Source organism: Rhinoderma darwinii, chromosome 2, assembly GCF_050947455.1.
Source record: "Rhinoderma darwinii isolate aRhiDar2 chromosome 2, aRhiDar2.hap1, whole genome shotgun sequence".
Lineage (NCBI taxonomy): Eukaryota > Metazoa > Chordata > Amphibia > Anura > Rhinodermatidae > Rhinoderma > Rhinoderma darwinii.
The window spans coordinates 382,553,631-382,568,974 of record NC_134688.1 but is presented as its reverse complement, the minus strand read 5'-3'; the positions used below and the strand labels follow the sequence as shown (position 1 = coordinate 382,568,974).

Sequence of the window (15,344 nt, the reverse complement as noted above, 5' to 3'; positions counted from 1 at the left end):
AAAACCGATTTGGTTTGGAAGGGGTTATACATGGCACACTTTGTCCAGTCCCTGATGTTGGTTCTATAGAGAGTGTCATGTCAGACTGCTGGGAGTCTATTTATATCCCACTCCCCAGGGAGAGGTGTGTAACAGCTGAGCTGTCTGCACATAATATATTCGCGTGCCTGTGTGTACCAAAAGTGTACGAAGACGTGGAGAGAGCCATTCCCTTTCAAACCATCAGCGAAACATCAGGAGACGGGCACACCCATTCAAATGGGAAGCAGGAGCGCACTTAACCCTGTGCGCACATCCTCTCTGCCGAACACGCAGGCATATGATTAGCACTATTTTACATAGTTAATGGTGACAATTTTAAATACCGGTGTAGCCAATTCTTAGACCGTTTTGCGGACGTCAAAATGAAATCACATTTGCACCTAACAAGTAATGCAAAAAAAATAAAATAAGACCCATTAAAATTCTTCTACTCCTGGAATACTTGTACTACCCTCAGCTAAACCATACAAGACCCTCATCTTAGCGTCAATTCACAAAGAGTTCTTTGCCGTGAGAACCGTGTCGGAATCAGCGGCAAAAAATGGCCGAAATCGCCCCCCATTGATTTCAATGGAAGGCAGAGGCGTTTTTTTTCTCGTGTGGCGCATGTCCTCTCTTGAAGGGGTTTCCGCCTTGCATTAGCTTCAATGGCTGCAGGCAAAAGAGGCTGTGGAAAAATACATGCAGGCAGTTCAAAATGTGCCTCAAAATTCCTGAATGAATTCTGAGGCAGATTTTGTTTTTTTTGTCCGCAAAGAACTCCGTGTTAACAGAGCCTAAGGGTATGTTCACACGACCAAGTTTCAGACATAATTCGGGCGTTTTACGCCCTGAATTACGTCTGAAAAAACTGCTCCATTACGCCGACAAACATCTGACCATTACTTTCAATGGGTTTTACAATGTACTGTGCCGACGACCTGTCATTTTACGCGTCGCTGTCAAAAGACGGCGCATAAAAAAGACAGCTCGTCAAAAGAAGTGCAGGACACTTCTTGGGACGTAATTGGAGCCGTTTTTCATTGACTCCATTGAAAAACAGCTCCAATTACTTCCGTAATGGACGCCGCGAAAAACGCGAGTACGAGCAATTACGTCAGAAATTCAGGCGCTGTTTTCGCCTGAAAACAGCTCCGTAATTTCAGACGTATTTTGCGCTGTCGTGTGAACATACCCTTATGCTGCTTGACAGCTAGTAATCTTGTTTACTACATATCGTATGTTGAAATCCTTTGTAAAGATGGGCAGATACATCAAATTCTGGGAGGATCTGCTGACAATATAATGCTAAGGCCTTATTCACACGACCGTGTTCGGTCCGTGAAACACGGACCGCATGTCGGCCGCATTTCCCAGGCCGGACACAGTTTAGAGAGCCGGGCTCCTAGCATCATAGTTATGTATGACGCTGGGTGTCTCTGCCTCCCCGCGGGAATACTGTCCCTTCCCGCACGGAGGCAAGGACACCTAGCGTCATACATAACTATGATGCTAGGAGCCCGGCTCCCTGAACTATGTTCGGTCCAGGAACTGTGGCCGACATGCAGTCCATAAACGACGGACCAATCACGGTCGTGTGAAGAAGACCTAATAGTGGGCCACAAACATTAGGTTATCAGCAAAGTCCACCAAAACTTGACTGGGTCTGCCAACAAATATATGGATTATGGCTACATTTTTAACCAATACATTCTTCCAAGTAACATGTTACTACTTATTTTCTTCAACTGTGAATGTGTTGCTAATACTGCAGTTATTTGCAGAAGCCCACTAAAATTTGCTATTTGTAATTTAAAGAAAAACCCCAGCCAACATATAAAATTATCCCCTAAACTAGCCCACATTTTAACAATGTTCTTCTATTCTCTCCCCTCCTCCCTCCCTTGAAACCACATCTCCTGTCTGCCATCTTGCTTGTAGAAATCAATGTCCACGACCACTGGCGCTGGTTTTATACATTTCCATAATACTTTGCCCAGGCATCACAGAGCTAGGTGTCGCCAGATCACTTCTCAGAAACTTTAGTTATATAGAGCATTCTAAATTGCGAGGATGCACAGGAGAGGCTGCAGCCTGAGCCTGTACACCAGCAGCATGCATGTTACTGGCAGTGTGCAAACTCCAGCTCACTTAACGGACAGACAGGGATGATTTGTTGGCAATAACCTTACATAGGATCACACACACGCAGTTTTGATGCAGTTTTTGACTTAGTTTTTTTAGCCAAAGCCAGAAGAGGATACAAAAGGAAGGACAGATATAAAGAAAAGACTGATGCATCTCCTTTCTTTTGTGTCCACTCCTGTGTTTGGCTGAAAAATTGAAACCAAAAACTGCATCAAAATTGTGTGTGAGATCCTGGCCTAAAAAGAGGTTCAGACAACAGCAGAACACACAGTGCTAAGAAGACTTCCAGTGGTCACCCACTGCATTATTGGATTGTTGCTATGCATTGGTAAGGCAGTCACATGGGAAACTATATTTTTCATTGCGCTGATGTCTCCAAGACATAAATTACGAGGGTGATCTACCTCTCAACCCCATGTGTGGATGGATGAATTTGAAAGAACAGTCCTTTTGGCACAGGGGTGAGTACTTGGACCAAGCAGAGTGGCTCTAGTATATAATGTCAATGACCGGTTTGTCTCATTAGAGACAGCTTACAATCACTGATTTGTTTGTGTCTAATGTTTTTGCCTGAGTCGGCCTTTAAATGTACAATATGGCATATGCAGATCATAACTAGGACTTAATTAAATGCCAGGTGTTTGAGGGAATGGCAAAATACACAAGCATGGCAAGATGCCCTTTCTTATTGGGACATAAAGGTCTTGTTTAGACGAAAGTGTGGTCACAAGGCATTAGACGGACTTTTGTTATATTCCATCACTTTCACTGGGATCTGCTGTCAATCTAATCACTCTTGATACTGTCAGACATCTTCAGACTTTCATTCTCAGTGGGGAGAAAATCGACTGAGTGGAATTGTTTCCAGACAAATTCTATTGTTTTCCCAGGAGAAAAGTGGTGCTAGAGATATCTGGGAGCTACTCTCCCCTCTGGTCTCTATAGACCTCAACATGCATCTTAGATCAAACCAAACACATGTTAATGGGAAAATTTGTCCTGGATCTTGTGGCTGACCGTTAATGTACATGTGTGATCTGCTTTACTCTATTTTGAGGTGTGGTCAATGTGGGTTCAAAATAAATAATTCCATAAAGATCAATGTGAAATGTACTAAATGAGGTCAGATGCAGATTGTATAGTAACGAATGTATTCAAATATAACACTCCATGGTAAACGGGTCCTACAGACGTGTTTTCTCACTATTGTATGTTTTTTCATTTACATTCAACAATAGTATGAAATAGATATGCTTCTGTTCTGGGAATCTATGTTGTGTGGTCTCCAGTTCTCTCCTTTATATTCTTTACCACATCATTGTAGTCATTTTACAATTCATTTCAATCATATTTAAACGATAAATGTGAAGTATTTTCAGCTGGCAACTATAGAGTTAATCATGCAATCCATTTTTTTTTATTTTTTTTTAAAGCGTCTCTTTAATCCTCCCACTGAACAGATCTCGGAATAGCTAATCTATGTGCGCTCCCGCCGGAAGCCTCTGGGTTATAACTTTCCTTCCTTGCCTTTGAGCTTTTCTTTTCAGCCTGATTCATTTCATATTGCTTGTATGATTTCGAATCACAGGTGCCATTTTTTGATTTTTTTTCAGGACCCGTTAATTATTTTGTTTTGTTGTGGTCATATTTGTTTACGGCTAATTGTACCTACTGTGAGGACTCGGGGTCTTGTAGACCAAGCTGAAATAGCTTTTAATTGGTCTTTTAACAGTTGGCAGCAGTTGGTATACTGTAATTGCTAGTGGCAAGGCTCGCTATTAATGCTGACCAAATACGCTAGGTATAGCTAGAGGAGTCTAGAAGTCTAACCCTAAATATTACTACTTTTCTCTACTATGACATTCTGTCCTGATCGGTCCCTTGAAAAACAGACCTAGATCTATACAATAGGGAAATATTTGAAGTGGTTTCCCCTTCACCTTCTATATTAGGGAATTGCATTATCCGCATCATCCTCAATTCTTATATACTTCTTTTCCACGAATTGATCCCTTTACTATCAGGAGTGATTCGGGTAATAGTGGAGAAAGGCCGAAGGGAAATCAAATTCTGTTTACGGCGCCTGTGTTCTGTCAGCGGAGAAACTACATGGGCTGTCGTGATGACCATCAGCACAAAGCAGCAAGTTCTCTGCTCTCTGCATTGACAGCTGCTGAAAGTGCTTGGCAGTGCAGCTCCGGGGCCTTGGATATTCCTGGGGTTGTTGTCCCATATTACATGGAGTAATAACAATATACTAGGGAGTTGTCGCTAGGTGTCCCTGCCTCGCTGCAGGAATACTATCCCGTACTGAAACATGTTTTCAGTACGGGACTATAGTCCCATGAGGAGGCAGTGACTAAGAGTCATACATAACTATGATGCTTAGGGACCCGGCTCCCTGAACTGTGTTCGGTCCGTGAAATGCGGCCGACATGCGGTCCTTATATCACGGATCGAACACAGTCGTGTGCATGAGGCCTAATGTATGAGCTGTGTGCGCTCAGATGTCCCCACCCTCACTTCTCAGAGCATGGAGCCTCCTACATAGACTGAGTGAAAGATACTGCAGCTGCATCCCCTTCCTCCAGCTTCTACTAAATGCAAAAAATCTCTTTAAATAAATACCTCTAAAGGAAAAAATATAGTATTTGACATGGGCCAGAATTCTGGTGTACATATTGTGCGCTACATTAACGATTTTAGACACTTTTTCTGACATGCTTAACGTGAAAAGGGCGTGATCTAGCAGAAAGGGGCATGACTTAAAATGTGACCCCGTGCGCTAAAATTAAGCCAAACTAACATAGGGAATAATACAAGGAAGAGAACATTTGTGTACCTGGACGCGCTAAATTTATCATCCACCATGCACCACTTTGATCACTTTGGCGTATTTTCTGACTGCCTTGTCTAACTTTACACTGTCTAAAACCTACACAGTCTTAGTAAATCTGCCCAATTGACTCATAAAATAGTAATATATGCTCAATAAAACCCCAGATGCCGGTATGACATTCCTCTATGACCCAAACAAAGGGGCTGCGAATAGAATTAGCTGGTACTTATGAACAATATATGTATAATATGGAGAAACTTTCATTTGCTGCCAGACTTCTGATTCCACGTTTGCTTGGACTTGTAGTTTCATGTCCCCGTGGGCCCAGTAATGCATATATCCAATCCGCACTAGTAGAATCACTTCTGGGAAAAGGAAAACTCCATTCTTCTCAAGTTGGACATGGTACGTTTAACCAGATATTATATTGTATATTAGCATGCGTAAAATAGCTCAGGCTGTACGTATCAATGTGATGTTGTCGGGGATCCATGGGAGGTGGCACCTAATAGAATACATTGTAAAAATCAAAATCCGAGGACCCTTAAAGTCCTAGACGGGTGTCCTGCTTCACCACTTGACTACTAAGGTCCTTTCTAATGAATCTGCTCTTTTTAAATCTTTATTTCACAATTGCACAGACCGGGACGGTCTGATTTATAAAGGCTGAAGGATGTGTGTTATTCCACGATGCATCTTCAGTGTCTCTTAAAGCAATGGTGTGTTTCATGAGCCTGGGAGACGGGAATGAAACAATGAATTTGCTGTTCAAGGAAAAAATATAGGTAGCTGGAAGGTGTAATTCTACGTGGGCCTGTATGAGTGGGGAATCGAGAGGGAAGAGAATGTAAATGAAGAGGAAACTGATTATTTTAGAAATTCGTATTAGTCACTTGTTCTCCGGCTCCAAGGCAGAACTCATTTGTACATCTGCCAGCTTCCTTTGCATCTGCTCTGCCTCTGCGCTTTTTCACCTCGCCATACATGCACTTACACGTCTGTCCGTCAGTCTATTATATATAGATGACATATAGCACATATATCGTAAATCGTATCGTTTGGGGTACACACAGTAAAAGGGGGATAATGGTTATGCTGTGTTACAGAATTGATGTTGTTCAGCTCCGGGGCCCTTAAAGAAGAGAGGTCCCATGTACCATATCTCACATCATAGTAACGTCTTGTATCCTCTTGGTGCTTCCCCAACAGATGCTCGTGAAGCCCTAACAACACCATAGGCTAAAAATAACCAAACAGCATATAGAAATCATATCTGAAGATATTTCTTTCATGTGTTGTTGTTAATTAATTAACATACCTAAAATGCAATCTGTTTTCTCCCCAAGCTGTTTGCCGGCATCCTCGCCTGTAAGGCCTTATTCACCCGAACGTGTCCGTTTTGCGCACTTAAAAAAGGCAGCGTTTTTCCTGCCTTGCCGTTCCGTGTGACTTCCGTGTACGGCGCGCGTCAGTGTTTTTATTACGCGCGTATGTCATCCGTATCTCACGCGGTTTTTAGGTCAGCAAAAAAAACTGAAGGTGGTGTTTTTCTTTTTTTCATCATTTCTTTAGCAACTGTTGCGCAAAAAACGAACAAGAATAGGACATGCAGTGAGTTTCACGCAGCGGACTTACGCTGCGTGAAAAACACTGACTGAATGGATCTAACGCGCGTAACACGTGAAATACGCTCGTGTGAATAAGACCTAAAAACACTTAGTGACAAAGTGCACGCATCAGCCATACCAGACTCTACAACAAAACTATTTTGTCATCCCGCATCAGTCACGATGGAAAAAAATTATTATATTTTTTAAAAATGGCAGAGCCAATACATCTGTTCCTCATCTGTACCCTGCTGGGTAATGCCAGTGTTATATGGTAATGTAATTCTTTTCTACAATCAAATTGTGTATGTGTTCCATTTAGAAATGGGTTTCCAATAAAGGAAAAGTATTGGAACATTTGTCACTAGTATTGGTAGAAATTGGTTAAAAATACCCACTAGGGCACTTTGTATGGGAACGTGCTCAATTGATGGTTCAGCTTTGGTGAACTGTGGGATCTGCTCCCTATTTGGCAAGAAATATATAGATGTAACAGCTGGCCATGCGCATAAGATAGCTGTCGGCCAAAATCCATCTCCCCTGACCTCCCCATAGACATGTACGCTGAGCTTGGTCGAGTGTTTTTACTCAATAGGGTACAGCGAGACAAGTCCCTGCCAGACACCATGACAGCTGCTTATCTCCAAGCACAACAAAGGATCGGGCATATTGAAATCCAATAGGCATGATCCTCGTTTTCAAGTCGAGGCCTCATACACATTATATTTTAGTTAGATCCCACTGACATATTATTGGACATAGTGTGTGTGTGTGTGTGTCCTATATGAACTTGTTGGACATCCCATTCCAAAACCATAGGGGTTAGTACGGAGTTGGACCCCCTTTTGTGGCTATAATGGCCTCCACTCTTCTAGAAATGTTTTCCACAAGATTTTTGGAGTGTTTGTGGAATTTTATGCTCATTTAGACAAAAGAGCATTTGTGAGGTCAGATTCTGATGTTGGACGAGAAGTTCTGGCTCCAATACATCCCAAAGGTGTCCGATGGGGCTGAGGTCACGGCTTTGTGCAGCCTCTGTCAGTTGCTCCACATCCAACTCGCCATAATGGACTTTGTTTTGTGCACTGGGGCACAGTTCTGCTGGAACAGGAACGGCCGTCCCGGAACTGTTGCCATAAAGTTGGAAGCATACAATTGCCTAAAATGTATTTTTTTTTTATGCTGTAACATTAACCTTTCCATTCACTGGAAATAAGGGGCCTAGCCAAAACACTGAAAACCCATTATCACTCCTCCAATAAATTTAACAGTAGGCCCTGTGCATTCCGGTTGGTAGCGGAGGACCAGAAGGGAGTGGATAACTCACAAATACAGTCACACGGAAGAAAATTGCCTTCACCACAATTTACATAATGTGCCTTTCCAATGGGCCAGAGAATAACAATTTGGTAGGAGTGCTCATTTAACCAACGACGTGCAATTATAGTGTCATACATTAATTTCTGATAACATTGGGACTTATTGGTCCTGCAAGCCACCCAGGAGCTAAGACAGCAATGCAGCCCCACATCACCCTGCTGGTATGAGATGTTCATGTTTCTATGCAGTGTGTGTGTGTTTTCTGTGTAGACATGTCTCATCTATCCACAGAACATGGTTCAATTCCAGGTGGCCTTTAACAAACAATACTTTTTTTTTTTGAGCAGTGGTTTCCTCGATGACAACTTCATGTAAACACTTTTTTTCCCCCCTGTGTTATTGTTTATTCATTAGAAGACACAAGATCTTTGCAGACCCTTAGCTGATGCCATAGGGTACTATTCATTTGTTTGCGGAACTTGTAATTTTGTAGCATCCCCAGTGCTAGGGCGAGGAGCAGCTGTGGTAAATATCTTCTGTTTCTGGATCAGGGGTGGACATACCATATGTGCGACCTGTGCAGCTGCACAGGGGCCTAGTAGGTGAGGGGGCCCGCTGCCCCCTTAAAAAACAGCTTCCATCTGTCTATTAAATTGCATATAAGGGACTGAACTAATAAAAAACATAGTTCGCAATTACTGGTTAGAGACGTATGGGCCGTACTTTACGATGAGATATTGGAGACGAAGGAGCTCAAATTGGTCTTGCACAGGGGCCCTCTGCTGTCTCTGTTCGTCCCTCAAATGAATCATTTTGAATTGGTAGAAGGCAACACGTTTAGGAATCCTACAATTTTCAAGTCTTAAAGGGGTGAAGCAAACCATGTCCATGTGCCCTCTTATGGACGTCACAGAGGGGTCCCCGACTCCGAACTTGCCCCTATGAGCCAGGGGGCTCCTGCTCTAGCAGACTTTAGCCACCAACATATTGGAGGGCCGCCATGCGATGCTACGTTTTCCCTGCAGCTGTCGCGCAAAATCAGCTTTTTAACAGGTGTACCTGTGGCGATCAGCTGATTGCCGTTGCGTCTCCATTCTGAAAGAGCTTAAGTAACTGTTCTTCAGGCACTATTAGGGTATGTTCACACGCCCTCTTTTCAGACGTAATGGAGGCGTCTTACGCCTCGACTTACGCCTGAAAAGACGGCTGCAATATGTCGGCAAACATCTGCCCATTGCTTGCAATGGGTCTTACGATGTTCTGTGCAGACAAGCTGTAATTTTACACGTCACTGTCAAAATACGGCGCGTAAAATGACGGCTCGTCAAAAGAAGTGCAGGTCACTTCTTGGGACGTTTTTGGAGCCGTTTTCTCATAGACTCTATTGAAAACAGCTCCAAAAACGGCCGTAGAAAACGCTGCGAAAAACGCGAGTTGCTCAAAAAACGTCTGAAAATCAGGAGCTGTTTTCCCTTGAAAATAGCTCCGTATTTTCAGACATTTTTTGATAAGCGTGTGATCATACCCTCACATTAAAACATTACTTTCATCTCTGATAAAGCCTTTCTGAATGCTTACCCTCAAAAGCCTAGAACCCGGAATGTCTGTCTGGATTTAGTCCTCAAGAACCAAGGCTACTGCATACGATATTAAAAATCCATAGAAAAAATAAAATCAAAATGCAGTGCGATATTTTAAGTACGATGACACTTCTGGTCTTGAGTATTTGTACTGTAGAAATATGTGTTGCCTTCTCATTTCATCGATCCGATGTGTCCTGGAATCAAACCTCAGGCTGAATAAATAACAATGGTTCATTCAGGAATAGAATTGATTTTAGGTTAGTGAATTACCAATTCAGAGGTTTAATCCATGGGAGCGCTCTCCCATTTTAAGTCTTATCCCTGGGGGTGTATGCTGAATTGCCTAGAACAACCTTGGCAGAAGAACTAGCGCAGCGCACAGCGGGTGCATTCTGCTTCATTCCAGCGGGTAATAGAGCTGTAACATCATTAGAACATGATGTCACAACAACCTGTCATTGATTCCACGGCCGTGTGTTGTCTTTCTGGTGTCACATCATCACATTAAAAAAAAGATATATATATATCTTGGGAACTTGTGGTTACTGGAGATCAAAGGTCACCAGACTAATCCTATAGAGGTATCACTTCTGGGCAAATAAATAGGAATGTCCTAATTTGCCACGGTCTCCAAAATCGTCCTACGTATTTTTAACTGCATATGAAAGATTACCCCGGTTAATGAACCTGACCTCCTGGATTCGACTGTCCATTCCATTGCGGTTTCTTTGCTTTCCTATACAATTGCTTCCACAGCTTTTTGACCAGAGGCATTGTTTCCTGAATAAGTCATTGACTGTAGCCTGTTATCATTGCGCGTACAGGTCAATATGAAGGCTTTTCTGAAAAGTGTTTACTCTTTAGCGAACAGTTCTGGCTTTTTCTAATCGGACAACAAAGCGCTAAAGGATTAAAAGCTAAAGCTGCCCGTAAATCTTGGTGAATCTTTATCAGTATACGTTGTTTGAAAAGTTAGTGTCCATTTAAACATACGGTGTTAAGGTCGTATTACACAGCCTGAAATGGGCTGTGAAAACGAGCGCCGATCAACAAGACGGCTCATTGATCGGCGCTCATTTGCTTCTTTCACAAGGAGCTATGATCAGTAATGTATGGGGACCAGCGATTGCTACTACGATCACTGAGGCTGGGTTCACACAACCTATTTTCAGGCGTAAACGAGGCGTTTTATGCCTCGAATTACGCCTGAAAATACGGCTCCAATACGTCGGCAAACATCTGCCCATTCATTTCAATGGGTTTGTTGATGTACTGTGCCGACGACCTGTCATTTTACGCGTCGCTGTCAAAAGACGGCGCGTAAAATAACAGCCTCGTCAAAGGAGTGCAGGACACTTCTTGGGACGTAATTTGAGCCGTTTTTCATTGACTTCAATGAAGAACAGCTCCAAATTACGTCCGTAATGGACGCCCCGCAAAACGCGAGTACGAGCAATTACGTCTAAAAATCAGGAGCTGTTTTCTCCTAAAAACAGCTCCGTAATTTCAGCCGTAATTGCTCGTACTCGCGTGCACATACCCTGATTGTTTACACAGGGAGATGTGCTGCCGACAAAGATCATATTAAGCAGATCAACCAATGAACAAGCGTTTAGGCTGTGTTCACATCACCGTTCCTTTCCGCTGAGGGGTTCCGTTTGAGGTTGCCGTCGGGTTAATCCCTCAGTGGAAAGACAAACCTAAGCTTCCGTTTCCCTCACCATTAAACTCATTGGTGAAAGAAACCTCGCTAATGGTTTCCGTTTGTCACCGTTATGACGGTTCCGTCGTTTCTGACGGAATCAATAGCACAGTGGACTGCGCTATTGATTCCGCCAAAACAGCGGAACCCTGTCACGATGGGGACAAACGGAAACCCTTAGGGCATGACCACACATGGCGGAATTCCTCCGCAACTGTCCGCATCAATGCCGCACAGAATCTGCGTTGCAGATTCTGCAGCGGATCTGCACAAAATGTGCAGAAAATTGATGCGGACTAGCTGCTGCGGACTGCGGGAAAAGTGCTTCCCTTCTCCCTATCAGTGCAGGATAGAGAGAAGGGACAGCACTTTCCCTAGTGAAAGTAAAAGAAATTCATACTTACCGCCCGTTGTCTTTATGACGCGTCCCTCCTTCGGCATCCAGCCCGACCTCCCTGGATGACGCGCCAGTCCATGTGACCGCTGCAGCCTGTGCTTGGCCTGTGATTGGCTGCAGCCGTCACTTACACTGAAACGTCATCCTGGGAGGCCGGACTGGAGACAGAAGCAGGGAGTTCTCGGTAAGTACGAACTTCATTTTTTTTTACAGATACATGTATATTGAGATCGGTAGTCACTGTCCCGGGTGCAGAAACAGTTACTGCCGATCGCGTAACTCTTTCAGCACCCTGGACAGTGACTATTTACTGACGTCTCCTAGCAACGCTCCCGTCATTACGGGAGCCCCATTGACTTCCTCAGTCTGGCTGTAGACCTAGAAATACATAGGTCCAGCCAGAATGAAGAAATGTCAAGTTAAAAAAGCAAGACGCATCCGCAGCACACATAACATGTGCATGACAGCTGCGGACTTCATTGCGGAACTTTGAATCTCCATTGAAGTCAATGGAGAAATTCCGCCATGAGTCCGCCACTGCTCCGCAACAGACAGAGCATGCTGCGGACACCAAATTCCGCTCCGCAGCCTATGCTCCGCAGCGGAATTGTACGCATCGTGTAAACGAACACTGCTAAATTAAAGTGAAAGTCAATGGAGAAACGGCTCCGCTGCGGATTAACGCTGCGGAGTGTCCGCAGCGGAATTTAAGTGAAATTCCGCCATGTGTGAACCCGCCCTTACGGCACGTTACAGTATGCGTATCAGTGCCCTGTCTGTGCGTGCATCACAGGACAGAATTTTATCCACTGGAAGTAAACAATGAATGTTCTTACTGAAGAACAAAACAAGATCTTAAACTTTTAATTATACAAAAAAATAACATTAATTTGCTGAAAACGGACAACCCCTTTTTAATGTGACAATATCTTTTACTTATTGTGTTTCAGATGATTATATTCAAAAATAAAAAAAAACTCCAGTTGACATGAATGTATTTCAAGTGTGTTGAGGTCTTTTCAACAGGTGGATTATTTCATTGCTACTTCTAAAAGCCGAGGTACACGCATATGCATATTCACCTGCGGTGTACACAGTATATCCGCCCCGTTGCCTGCAGAGAATTCCGGCCGACAAACCGCACCAAATTGTTCCAGTTTTTCACCTGGAAATCCTGCAATGAAAAAACAAAAACAAAACAGCTATATTTACCATAGCGACCCGTCTCTCCGATGTACTGCAGCCCTGGGATGACGTTTCATGCCATGTGACCGCTGCAGCCTATGAAAACCTTGTTAAAATCTCATCCACTCTGTATGAGGACGGAATTCTGAGGCAGATTTTTCTGCATGCAGAAGACTCCGTGTGAACAGGGCCTTATGCAATATAGTTTGAAATCCGCAAGTTTATGGGGGAGTCGGTGGAACACAACGTGGATTTTCCATTGAAAACAATGGGACTCGGATTTCACACGGACATTGCCATGTGAATTTTGGCGTAAGATGTGTGGGGTTGGTGTGATTCATCTCTTTTCAATGTGTTATTGCATACAATTGATTTGGCCTTTTTTGGGGCCGTTTTTCATAGACTCTATAGAAAAACAGCTCCAAAAACGGCCGTAAATAACGCCACTTTGAATTAAAAACGGCTGAAAATCAGGAGCTGTTTTCCCTGGGAAACAGCTCCGTATTTTCAGACGTTTTCAATTTTGTGTGTGCACATAGCCTTATGGTGCTGCTAATCTAGGGAAACAAAGGATTTGCTTGTGTAATACACATAACTTTTTGCTGCCAATGTTGCCTCTGTGTTTGTGTTTTCCTGGCCTATGTCATTAGCCATTACTGCATATTTTTATGTACGCATTTAAATACTTGTTGTATTTATACTTATCCACTGCATTGGTCTATATACACTTATGTGGAGGTTTTCTTGTGACATATTTCATTATCTGGCCATGCATTGGAGCTACACAGTGCATTGTCCTTTCTTATCCTGCTGGTTGTGGATTTTTTATCCCATGCATTTTGTTTTTATTATGTAACTCAATAAAGATTTTTTCTACTTTTTCATAATTTTTTTGTTTTCAAAGCATCTTTTCTGTATAGGTTTAGATGATGCTATTGGGATTGTACCCCAAGATCAGCCCCCATATACTATATATATTTATTTTGGAATTTCATGTTCAGGGTTTCTTTGATCCATGCTGCAATTTTGGTTTATTTACACACAACTGCAGAAATATTCCCTTAGGGTATGTTCACACTACAGCGTCCGTAACGGCCGAAATTACGGGGCTGTTTTCAGGAGAAAACAGCCCCGTCATTTCAGCCGTAACGGCATGTGCAGGCGCTTGAACGCCGCGTCCAATACGGACGTAACTGGAGCTGCTTTTCATTGGAGTCAATGAATAACGGCTCCAATTACGTCCCAAGAAGTGACAGGTACTTCTTTGACGCGGGCGTCTTTTTTACGCCCCGCCTTTTGACAGCGGGGCGTAAAAAAAATGACCGTCTGAACAGAACATCGTAAGACCCATTCAAATGAATGGGCAGATGTTTGCCGACGCTATTGAGGCGCATTTTCAGACGTAATTCTGGGCTAAAACGCCCGAATTACGTCCGTAAATAGTGTGTGTGAACATACCCTAAGCTTTTTGCTTCGCTGTAGTAAGATGCAACAGATTTAGAGAGAAGTGCACTTCTGTCAATAAATCCATGGCTGCTTTCTGCCCTCCATAAAAAAACGTATGCTCAGCTCACTGCCGCTCTTTGCTTCTCCCCTCACTAGGATCATACCAGGTCCTTACGTGAAGCAGCATCCTGAGTATTGCATCACGTACAACGTCCAGACGCTGCCCGGCATCCGTACTTTGTATGAGCCGCGGCCAGTAGTGAGTGTGCGAGGGGAGGTGATTTATACATATCTAATTCTTGTCCGATGGACGGGTAGTCTGATCAGCTGAGCCTCTACCTTGCTATGTTCCACAGAATTAAATTTACGCCAGCTGAGAATTGGCGTAGATTACCGCAATAATTTACGGCAGTTTTCTGGCATAAATGATAATTTTGTCGGACCCCATCCCACTTGTTTGTAAATTATGCCCCCTTTTTCAAACCGTGTCGAGGGCATTAAAAAAAGAGCCAAAAGGTGGGATTTTTAGCACTAATTGCAACTCTTGGGCCTTTGTGCGAGTTTCCTGGGGTAGAAAGGTTGATCGATTTCCCCCAAAGTGTCTGCCTTGTATCAGGAACAATCTATGGACCAAGTCTGATCTGTTGCACATGCTGCAAAAACCACCTCAATTCTGATGTATGAAAAGAGTTGTTTTAATTTTTTTCCTACCTCTTATTGATTTCAATGGGAGGTCAGAGGCGGAAAACGCTCAAAGAAAGAGCAAGGGGAAAAAAAGCCTCTGGGAGGCGATTTGGGATGTTTCTTGCCGCTGATACGAATGCAGTTTCTGTGTCAAAATCTACGCCAAAAAAAACGCTGTGTGAACTCCCCCTAAGAAGGGCATGGCATATTAGACACAAGTGGTACAAAATATTTAAGTAATATAAGTGTGAACAGAGTCTTATAAAACTAAAAAAGAGAAACTGGAAAAGACAACAATATTCTAAACGTCACACAAAGACACAGCATCATTTTTTATGTAATAAGGCACTCCGAGAAAGTGACACAGGCCACTTCCATTAAGCACCATTATTTGCAGCTTAGTCAGATTAGT

The 15,344-nt window shown here is 43.2% G+C and overlaps 1 protein-coding gene across 1 annotated transcript in view; it reads left to right on the top strand.

Annotated features, from left to right (window-relative positions):
- BCOR (BCL6 corepressor) overlaps window positions 1-15,344 on the top strand; it is a 148,004-nt gene that overhangs the window by 40,991 nt on the left and 91,669 nt on the right. The gene's annotated exons all lie outside the window — the stretch shown is intronic.